The sequence below is a fragment of the Schistocerca cancellata genome, chromosome 1 (genome assembly GCF_023864275.1).
Source record: "Schistocerca cancellata isolate TAMUIC-IGC-003103 chromosome 1, iqSchCanc2.1, whole genome shotgun sequence".
NCBI lineage: Eukaryota > Metazoa > Arthropoda > Insecta > Orthoptera > Acrididae > Schistocerca > Schistocerca cancellata.
Window position 1 is genome coordinate 923,143,874 of NC_064626.1, and position 12,113 is coordinate 923,155,986.

The 12,113-nt window shown below is 39.3% G+C and overlaps 1 protein-coding gene across 2 annotated transcripts in view; it reads right to left on the reverse strand.

Annotated features, from left to right (window-relative positions):
• LOC126191336 (E3 ubiquitin-protein ligase RNF103-like) overlaps positions 1-12,113 on the reverse strand; it is a 428,517-nt gene that overhangs the window by 348,958 nt on the left and 67,446 nt on the right. The window lies entirely within an intron of this gene.

Genomic DNA, 12,113 nt, shown 5'->3' on the forward strand with positions numbered 1-12,113 from the left:
TGCTTGTTCTGCCGCCACTTGGCGAGTAGATTTTTTTATCTATCCTATTACACTATATTGTCAAAAACTGATAGTTTTCATTGTTATAGAAGCAATATTTGGCATTCCCCAGAGCAATGTTATAGGCCCTCTGTTATTCCTGGACAATCTGTGCAGCTTTCTTATATTGTTTTCAGATGATGCTGTTATTTACCATTTTGTAAAGTCATCATATGAACAAAACCATTTGTACAAGAATGGTGCAAAAAGTGGCAATTGACTTTAAATAATGAAAAGTGTGAAATCATCCACATGTGTATTAAAAGGAATGCACTAAATTTTGGTTACACGATAAATCACAAAAATCTAAAGTGTGTCAAGGCAACTAAATACACAACCAACTTAAATTGGAATGATCACATACATAATGTTGTATGGAAAGTGAACCAAACACTGTGATTTATTGGCAAAACACTTTGAAAATGCAACTGGTCTAATAAAGAGAAGCCTACATTACACTTGACCACCCTCTTCTGAAGTATTGCTGCATCAGATAGGACTGACAGAGGAAATTGAAAAAGTTGAAAGAAGGGCACTTCATTTTGCATTATAGCTAAACAGGGGAAGAGTCCTGTGGACATGATACACAAATTTGTGTGACAATCATTAAAACAAAGTGTCTTCATTGCAGCAAGATCTCCTCATGAAATTTCAACTTTTTTGTCCGAATGCATTAATATTTTGTTTGCACCCACCTTCATAGGGAGAAATTATCATGTAATGACACAATTTCAGAGATTTTACAGGTCTCATATAGATATGATTTTGTGTATATAGTGTAGTTGTGTGAATCGTTGTGCCAAGGGGCTTAGTGGCTAATGCACCTGCCTAGTAGGCAGGAGACCTGGGATCAATTCCTGGCCTTGGTACAAATTTTCACTTGCCACTTCAGTGTATATACATAAAGAAATTATCATCACAATAAAATAAGAGGAATCAGAGCTCGTACGGAGAGATTTAAGTGTTAGTTTTTTCCACACACTGTTCCGGGAGTGGAACAATAGAGAAATATCTTGAAGGTGGTTCGATAAACCCTCAGCCAAGCACTTAATTGTGAATTGCAGAGTAATCATTTAGCCTTAAATATTAGAAGATGTAGTAATTTTTAGAAAACTATCACTGCCCAGCCAGACAGTGACCAATACCTTATACCACGCCAAGACAGGGTACTTGTGAAATTAGCATACTTTTTAACAACTCCTCCACAGTATTCCACAATGGGCAAATTATCTAGATAACAATGGAACTACCTGGAGTTTCCATATTTGATTTTACCTATATAACATAACCATAACAGCAGTCACTCAGGAGCAAGACAAGAAAAATTTTCATTGTGCAAATGAATTCAAAAGATCTGAAAAAACTGTGATCTTATCTTGGAAAAGAAAATTATAGGAAATTTATACTCAAGGTAGGCCGAGTTTTGTATCTCCTAAATTAGTATGCAAAATAAGTGCTGAATTTGTGTACATTAAACAAAAGTCTGAAATCTGTTCATTGCCTGGCAGTGGGGAAGTCACTTCACTCTGGTGAAAAACATGCTGCTGTATATGACTGATGTAAATCTGTCCAATAAAACCGCTGAAAGAACAGTCAGTAGTTGTTGCCTCAAAAATATTATTAAAGAAATAAAAAATCAGTCACAAATTGAAAAGCTTGGCAGTAATATATTACATAAAGAAATTATATTTACTACCGAGCCCTATTTGAACCCTCAGACAAAAAATGGCAAAAAAGGTGAAGAGGAGAGCCTTACGCCTTGGAACTAGAATTTATAGGTCCACATAACAACACAATTTCAACACCCAGGAGGCAGTTTGTTTTGCAACCAAAGGCAACATGAGGCTCACCCCACATTACACAATTTTCTGAATACAGTGACTATCAACCTGTCCACCACATGTAATTATCATCAGTCCATTGGAGTTGGCTAAAGCACCTACCCAAAAGTATGGAAATGGCACATACAACTTACTCTTCTTATTACACATTCTTAATGCCAATGAGTGAGTCCTATTACAGGACACATAAAGCCGTGTACACACTGCCACTGGAAACATGTTTCTGCCGGAAACATTGTTTTCTGCGATGTTTCGCAAATGTTTCCGACTTTGTTTCTGGTCTCTGTTTCCGTCCACACTGGCGGCAAACATTTCTCGTGTGTTCACGCCGTCTGCAGTGCCCCTTGTGTTATTGTGTTCGTATCGTCTGCTGCTGCGTTATGTCTGGTGTCGAAGAAACAATAATGATATGTGGAGCTGCATTATTAATGTTAGAAGGTTTACACAAACAAAATGAAAGGCGTCCTCGTCGTTGGTGGAGAAAAACATTCTATAGAAGAACTGGCGGAAATAACCTGCTACGTGAGCTGAGTATGGAAGACGGCTCCCAATAGTCGAAATGTGGTTAAGATTGAGTGCCTGTAGAGACTAGGCTTCCATCCAGGTGCAGTTGGTTGGTTGGTTGGTTAAAGGATTAAAGGGACCTTTGGCTCATGTACATCGTCCAAGAACTGCAGCAGCCGATAGCCGAACCAGTTCGAGTCATATGCAGTGTTTGCACAACTACCAGATGGTCTGCTGGCAATAATTTTCCTTTTCTCGCGCCTGTATGCAACCAAGAGCGATAGTATTTTCTTCTCAACACTTCCCTTGTCCGTGCCAAAAGCTGCTGCAATTTTTGCAAGTGCATCGAGTTTTTTAACGGTATTTTTGTAATCCTTGCTCCGGACGTTCCATAAACAATCCTCCCCCTGGTACATTGCAATTAAATCGACAATTTGTTGCCTTGACCACTCCATTATTCTACAAAAACAAAGCAAAAACGAAAACGACAGTAAACAGAACACCGCTAAAAAGTTGACGACACACACACACACACACACACACACACACACACACACACACACACGCTAGCGCCGTGCAGTGGTGACAAGTGGTAGCTAGCCGGAAACATTGTTTCCTTTGATCTGTACTGACACTGCTACGGATAGATGTTTCTGTGTTTCCAAACATGTTTCGAAACATGTTTCCAAATTGTGTCCACATCAAGCTACCGGAAACATGTTTTGAAAACATGTTTCAGTCTCAGTGTGTACGCGGCATAAGAAGCAGACTGCTGAATCAGACTACTCTGGTCTACATTGCTCAACTCCTGCATCAGTAGCAATGGGGATGAGAAGAACGATGGAAAGGCTTGGCATCATATCACAGCCAAGGACTGAACAGGAACCAGAATGAACGGTTTAGCTTTCTTATGCCTAACTCAAAATCAGTCCTCCCTGTGACCCAAACAAGAGCCCATGGGAATTAGGACACAAGGATTTTGTCAGGTCATTCAAAGATCTAATGTGCTTTGTTTTTAGTGGACACACTCTCTAATTTCCCATTTGAGTCCTGTAAGTCAACCACAACTTAGCAGGTCAAGTATGACTGTTAGATGTCATAATGGTACAACAGACTTTGCTTTGTTTTCATCTATCTACATCTATACTCTGCAAACTACTGTGAGGTGCATGGCAGAGGATACATCCCACAGTACCAGTTATTAGGGTTTTTTCCTGTTCCATTCATGTATGGAGTGCAGGAAGAATGATTGTTTAAATGCCTCCGTGGGTTGTAGAATATTCCGAGAGTCTGTGTTTAAAGCTGGTTCTTGAAACTTTATGTGTAGGCTTTCTTGGGACAGTTTAGTCTATCTTAAAGAGTCTGCTAGTTCACTTTCTTCAGCATCCCTGTGACACTCTCCCATGGATCAAACAAGCCTATGAACATTCATTCTGCCATTCTCCGTATACATTCAAAACCCTCTGTTGGTTCTACTTGGTATGGATCCCACACACTTGAGCAATATTCTAGAATGGGTTTTATAAGTGATTTGTAAGCAATCTCCATTGCAGACTGATTGCGTATCCCCAGTATTCACCCAATAAACCACAGTTTACCACCTGCTTTACCCACAGACTGAGCCTATGTGATCATTTCATTTCATATCATATCCCTACAAACTGTTACACACCCAGGTACCTGTATGAGATGACCAATTCCAACTGTGACTCACTGATATTATAGTCATATGATACTAGTTTTTTTGTTTTGTGAAGTGCACAATTTTACATTACTGAAGACTTAAAGCACAGTGCCAATCGTTGCACTACTTTCAGATCTTAACAAGATCTGACTGAATATTTAGGCAGCTTCTTTCAAACAGCATTTCATTATAAACAACTGCATTATCTGCAAAAATTCTGAGGCTACTATTGTCTGCAAGGTCACTAGTATACAACACGAACAGCAACGGTCCCAACAAAATTCCCTGGTGTACTTCTGAAGCACTTCTACATCTGTCAATGACTCACCATCCAATATAACTTTCTGTGTCCCCCCCCCCCCCCCTCCAAAATAATAATAATAATAGCAATAATAATAATAATAGACAAAGACTAACAAAAATACTGAAAACAGAATTGACAGCAAGAAACAAGACAAAAGCTATAAATACTTATGCTATACCAATATTGACCTACTCATTTGGAGTAGTGAAATGGAGTAACACAGACCTAGAAGCACTCAATACACTTACATGTTCACAATGCCACAAATATAGAATACATTACATACATTCAGCAACAGAAAGATTCACATTAAGCAGAAAGGAAGGAGGAAGGGGATTCATCGACATAAAAAACCTACATTATGGACAGGTAGACAATTTAAGAAAATTCTTTCTAGAACGAGCAGAATCTAGCAAAATACACAAAGCAACCACTCATATAAATACATCTGCTACACCACTGCAATTTCATAACCACTTCTACAACCCTTTAGATCACATAACATCAACAGATACGAAGAAAGTAAATTGGAAAAAGAAAACACTATATGGCAAGCACCCGTATCATCTAACACAGCCACACATCGATCAAGACGCATCCAACACATGGCTAAGAAAAGGCAAGATATACAGTGAGACGGAAGGATTCATGATTGCAATACAGGATCAAACAATAAACACCAGATATTACAGCAAGCATATTATTAAAGATCCCAACACCACAACAGATAAATGCAGACTTTGCAAACAACAAATAGAAACAGTAGATCACATCACAAGTGGATGTACAATACTAGCAAATACAGAATACCCCAGAAGACATGACAATGTAGCAAAAATAATACATCAACAGCTTGCCTTACAACATAAACCTATAAAACAACACGTTCCCACATACAAGTATGCACCACAAAATGTACTGGAGAATGATGAATACAAATTATACTGGAACAGAACCATTATAACAGATAAAACAACACCACATAACAAACCTGACATCATACTCACCAATAAAAAGAAGAAAGTAACACAACTAATCGAAATATCCATACCCAATACAACAAATGTACAAAAGAAAACAGGAGAAAAAATTGAAAAATACATCCAACTGGCTGAGGAAGTCAAGGACATGTGGCATCAGGATAAAGTTGACATTATACCAATTATACTATCAACTACAGGAGTCATACCACACAATGTCCACCAGTACATCAATGCAATACAGCTACATCCAAACTTATATATACAATTACAGAAATCCGTAATTACTGATACATGTTCAATTACCCGAAAGTTCCTAAATGCAATATAACATATACCGTACAGTTAAAAGGAAGTGATGCTTGATCAAGGTCAGCATCACTTTCCATTTTTAACCAGACTTAACACCTGAGAAAGTAAAGAAATAATAATAATAATAATAATCCTCAATCCCGTGACAAATCTGGCTTTATACATCATATGAACTTACTTTCAATAAGCATACATGTCTTACTGAGTGGAATGCTTTTTGGAAATCTAAAAATACTGCACTATCCATGTAATATAGTCTATTCTCTGTCCTACATGTTTGCAATTGGAAGGAGAACCTCAGACAACTGTCTCCAGCAGTTGCCATGCATTTATCACGTCTGAGTTTTTGAGATTCTACCAGTGTAACAGTATCGAGGGTACCTAATGTTGAGTACCTTCCACCTGAAGTAAAATTCACAAGTCGAGTGATTAGTATGTACATTCAAAAGTTAGATAGATGAAGGTGTGTTAACGAAGTCCACCCAGGAGACACTCATCAAATCCCTCACAATGTAAGAGGGTTGGCTGAAAAGTAATGCCTCCACCTTCTTAACTCTTCAACAGTTGGCAGCATTGGTATGTGACAGGTAGTGGCTCGTTCTGTAGCCTCTTCTCTACAGCTCCAGTTGGCAGCAAGCCTTAGCATTGAATGGTTGTGTTGTTAAGAGTAAAGAATGGAACCCTACACAGACAGTCGGTCAATGCAATTTAAGCAATGTGCGGTCATTGAATTCTTGACAGAAGAAGGTGTCACCCTAAAGGAGATTCATCAGAGAGTGAAAGTTTATGGTGATTGTATTGATGTGAGTACTGTGCATCATTGGGCGAATAAGTTTAAAGATGTTGAGGTGGGAATATCTGACCTGTGTGACAAACAAAGAGTTGGATGTCCTGTTACAGCAACCACCAAGTTTCACAAGCATAATGTTGACAGACTGATTCAGGACAATCATCGTATCACTCAGAGAGAAACTGGAAGCACAATCAACATTTCACAAGAACATGTGGGTCACATTATTGCATGACAATGCCAAACCACACACTTCATGTGCCACCACAGCAGAACTTCAGAGACTGTATCTCACCACCATACGGCATTCTCTGTACAGTCTAGATTGAGCACCGTACGACTTCCATCTGTTCCTGATAATGAAAGACAATCTGCGCGGACATCATTACGCTTCTGATAAAGACGTTGAGAGAACTGTGAGATTGTGGTTGCAGAAACAGAATGTCGACTTCTTACGTGACAGCTCCAGAAAACTTGATCATTGTTCGCAGAAATGTATCCAATTGGCTGGTGATTATGTGGAAAAGTGAATATTGGCAATTAAAGATCACATTCTAAGGATTATTTCTGCATTTGATTTATCAAAATATTCCCATTCAAACCCTATCAACGAAGGTGGAAGTATTACTTTTCATTCAACCCTCGTATATGTCCACGAATGACAACAATTGCAGCAGGCTACGTACATTGTTCAACCAACTGCATCTGGACCAGTATGCCCAGGGACAGCACACTTGTCCATGGTAATATGCAGGCACATCCATCTGGGCTCAAGTACTTTGTATTAATCCTGGGTGGACCTCAAGTATCTTCTTCAAAAACAAAGCAGGAGGGTAGGGGAGGGCCAATTATTTGAAGTCACACTTAGGCAGACTCTGCTGATCCACCATTGAAATCAACTCAGTTTCACGATACCAGACAGACAATATGATGGTAAATGATCCAAAACAGTCACATTCATAGGCCAATTCTGAGACCTGCCAGCTGATATAGGCCAAGTACACCAACCATGCCTCCAGCTATGCCATTGCAAATGCACAGCTGTGACTTTTGCCCATGCCACCAAGTGTGAATACAGCCAGTTACAATGGGCAAACATTTAGGGAAACTCATACATTTTAAGAGACAGGTACAAGAACAATTCCCACACAAACTACTGAGACTGAAACTATGTTGCCACCCCTGAATGTGGCAGGTATCACTGTTTCATTGTTACCATCCTGCTGCCTGAATCATTGGCAGGAAGCTCATCGCTACTATCATATCTGCAGCACCAAGCTAGGCCTTACTCAAAACGACATTGGCCCTCCCAACTGGTTACGGGGGACATGGATATCCCCATAAAATGCAAAAATAGAACCATTCAAATGCCCACCAGGCAGTGATATAGAATATGAAGCAATGGGTAATGTTAGCACAGCATGAGCACCAAGCACCATAACCCAGCATTAAGAGAGGTCAGAATAAAAAGCTGTGATAGGTACCGTATTTACTCGAATCTAAGCCGCACTTTTTTTCCGGTTTTTGTAATCCAAAAAACCGCCTGCGGCTTAGAATCGAGTGCAAAGTAAGCGGAAGTTCTGAAAAATGTTGGTAGGTGCCGCCACAACTAACTTCTGCCGTCAAATATAAGTAGCGCTACGCAGGCATGCTTTGCAGGCACAAAGATAAATAAATACTGGCACCAAAACCTCTGCGTCAGTAAATAAATTTAAAAAAAAAAGTTGGAAGACGAGCTTTTTTTCTCCGCCACGAGTTTCGACCACTGCGTTTTCATACATTATCCAACGAAGTAAATACAAATTCCATTTTGTTCATCTTCGAATGCAGCAGCATTTCAATGTACAGCAGCATTTCAATGTACCACGAAAATCTGACTGGCAAGACTGTTTGGGATGTTTGTCAACATGGCCAACCCTACATTCTGATTTTTGAATTTTTTTCCTACCTGTGAGAAGAGATGGTTGCTAATAGGAACTATTATGAATTGTGAATCATATGCAGTATTCTCTTTACCATAAGAATAATACGAATATAAACATTTTGCCATGTATTCTTTCATGTTTGCTGCTATCTCATTTAAATCCTGTCTGCCTAATAAACTACGAAACTAGAGTGAGACAACAGCAAAGGCGGCAGAATATACATATCATGTCATGTTTATATTCGCATAATTCTTATGCTTAATAGTGATAGTCAGAAATGAAGCACGGCAATTGACTAGATTTTTAAATCTAAGATGACTAAGTTCTGTGCAGAATTTAATGTACTAAAGAGGCGCCTGCAAAGATTTTCAAATGGAGAAAAATTTCCGCTAAACTCTAATTCTGAACATCTTCTATCATTGTTGTTGTTGTGGTCTTCAGTCCTGAGACTGGTTTGATGCAGCTCTCCATGCTACTCTATCCTGTGCAAGCTTCTTCATCTCCCAGTATCTACTGCAACCTACATCCTTCTGAATCTGCTTGATGTATTCATCTCTTGGTCTCCCTCTACGATTTTTACCCTCCACACTGCCCTCCAATGCTAAATTTGTGATCCCTTGATGCCTCAAAACATGTCCTACCAACTGATCCCTTCTTCTAGTCAAGTTGTGCCACAAACTTCTCTTCTCCCCAATCCTATTCAATACCTCCTCATTAGTTACGTGATCTACCCACCTTATCTTCAGCATTCTTCTGTAGCACCACATTTCGAAAGCTTCTATTCTCTTCTTGTCCAAACTAGTTATCGTCCATGTTTCACTTCCATACATAGCTACACTCCATACAAATACTTTCAGAAACGACTTCCTAACACTTAAATCTATACTCGATGTTAACAAATTCCTCTTCTTGAGAAACGCTTTCCTTGCCATTGCCAGTCTACATTTTATATCCTCTCTACTTCGACAATCATCGGTTATTTTACTCCCTAAATAGCAAAACTCCTTTACTACTTTAAGTGTCTCATTTCCTAATCTAATTCCCGCAGCATCACCCGACTTAATTTGACTACATTCCATTATCCTCGTTTTGCTTTTGTTGATATTCATCTTATATCCTCCTTTCAAGACACTGTCCATTCCGTTCAACTGCTCTTCCAAGTCCTTTGCTGTCTCTGACAGAATTACAATGTCATCGGCGAACCTCAACATTTTTATTTCTTCTCCATGAATTTTAATACCTACTCCGTATTTTTCTTTTGTTTCCTTTACTGCTTGCTCAATATACAGATTGAATAACATCGGGGAGAGGCTACAACCCTGTCTTACTCCTTTCCCAACCACTGCTTCCCTTTCATGCCCCTCGATTCTTATAACTGCCATCTGGTTTCTGTACAAACTGTAAATAGCCTTTCGCTCCCTGTATTTTACCCCTGCCACCTTCAGAATTTGAAAGAGAGTATTCCAGTTAACATTGTCAAAAGCTTTCTCTAAGTCTACAAATGCTAGAAACGTAGGTTTGCCTTTTCTTAATCTTTCTTCTAAGATAAGTCGTAAGGTCAGTATTGCCTCACGTGTTCCAACATTTCTACGGAATCCAAACTGATCTTCCCCGAGGTCGGCTTCTATCAGTTTTTCCATTCGTCTATAAAGAATTCGCGTTAGTATTTTGCAGCTGTGACTTATTAAACTGATAGTTCGGTAATTTTCACATCTGTCAACACCTGCTTTCTTTGGGATTGGAATTATTATATTCTTCTTGAAGTCTGAGGGTATTTCGCCTGTCTCATACATCGTGCTCACCAGATGGTAGAGTTTTGTCATGACTGGCTCTCCCGAGGCCATCAGTAGTTCAAATGGAATGTTGTCTACTCCCGGGGCCTTGTTTCGACTCAGGTCTTTCAGTGCTCTGTCAAACTCTTCACGCAGTATCTTATCTCCCATTTCGTCTTCATCTACATCCTCTTCGATTTCCATAATATTGTCCTCAAGTACATCGCCCTTGTATAAACCCTCTATATACTCCTTCCACCTTTCTGCCTTCCCTTCTTTGCTTAGAACTGGGTTGCCATCTGAGCTCTTGATATTCATACAAGTGGTTCTCTTCTCTCCAAAGGTCTCTTTAATTTTCCTGTAGGCAGTATCTATCTTACCCCTAGTGAGACAAGCCTCTACATCCTTACATTTGTCCTCTAGCCATCCCTGCTTAGCCATTTTGCACTTCCTGTTGATATCATTTTTGAGACGTTTGTATTCCTTTTTGCCTGCTTCATTTACTGCATTTTTATATTTTCTCCTTTCATCAATTAAATTCAATATTTCTTCTGTTACCCAAGGATTTCTATTAGCCCTCGTCTTTTTACCTACTTTATCCTCTGCTGCCTTCACTACTTCTTCCCTCAGAGCTACCCATTCTTCTTCTACTGTATTTCTTTCCCCCATTCCTGTCAGTTGTTCCCTTATGCTCTCCCTGAAACTCTGTACAACCTCTGGTTCTTTCAGTTTATCCAGGTCCCATCTCCTTAAATTCCCACCTTTTTGCAGTTTCTTCAGTTTCAATCTGCAGTTCATAACCAATATCTATGCATTCTATCATATGCAGTCTATTATTTGGTTCTTGTTGATCATTATCAAAGAAAGCAGCATTGTAAGTAACAGCAAATAGCAATCTCTTGCCATTGTTTCGCCAATAAGACGATTCCTTTAAAAAAAAAAATAAAATAAAATAAAATAAGGCGGTGGTAGCGTGCACAAGAGCAAGCCATGCCGCGAGTGGCGACAGGTCGTAAACACTCATTATCAGAATGCGACAAACAATGCATGACACAGTACAGTAATGTATTTTCAGCTTAGAGCGACGTTAACACCTATAACAAAGAGAACGGCACTTATCAGAGCAAAGAAAAATAAGCAATCAATGCAAACCAGACGAAGCATGCGAAAAAGGAAGGGTACCCGTATAAATACAGACGGAGCGCCTGGCGCACAGCAATGGCTACCTGGTAAAGCTAACTGCTAAGCTTACGACTCGAACCAAACTACTGTAGCTGTATCGTCATTCATTCGACCTAAATTGTGTTTCATATTAATGGACCAACTTTGTTTCGATTTGGAGGTGTGGCCTAAAACTTTTCTCTTCCCTTGAATTTCGAGTCTCAAATTTCAGGTGCGGCTTAGATTCGGGAAAATTTTTTTCCTTGATTTCGAGTTTCATTTCTCAGGTGCGGCTTAGATTCGAGTGCGGCTTAGATTCGAGTAAATACGGTAGATTCCTTGGCAGATGAGTCCATATAAAGCTGCATGTGCAATAAATCGATACCAACTTGCATATGCGCATGGAGCCTACCGTTATATGTCACAGTCATATAGTAGACTTCACTTTGTTTTCAGATTACAGCATGGATGCAATTTGGGCACTTAGTACATGAAGTAGGTTGTCCCTATAAGTAGGCTTGTAATAACATTACACTTACCAAACTTTGGCATATGTAACATTAACCAATATATAGGCCAATGTCTGTAGGTAAGTGGCTTTCAACTTAAGCTACTGCTACACAAAATTCACATTTTCAGGTGCATAACAACTAATTTGCATTAATGTCTTGTGAGATACAATATCTATGAGCTAAATTTCAGCTGTTAAAGTCACCGATGCACAAGAAAATATTATCAGCAGCTTGAAACACATCAACTGCCTCACAACTTACATTAATAATCAAAGAACCGTCACTGTTA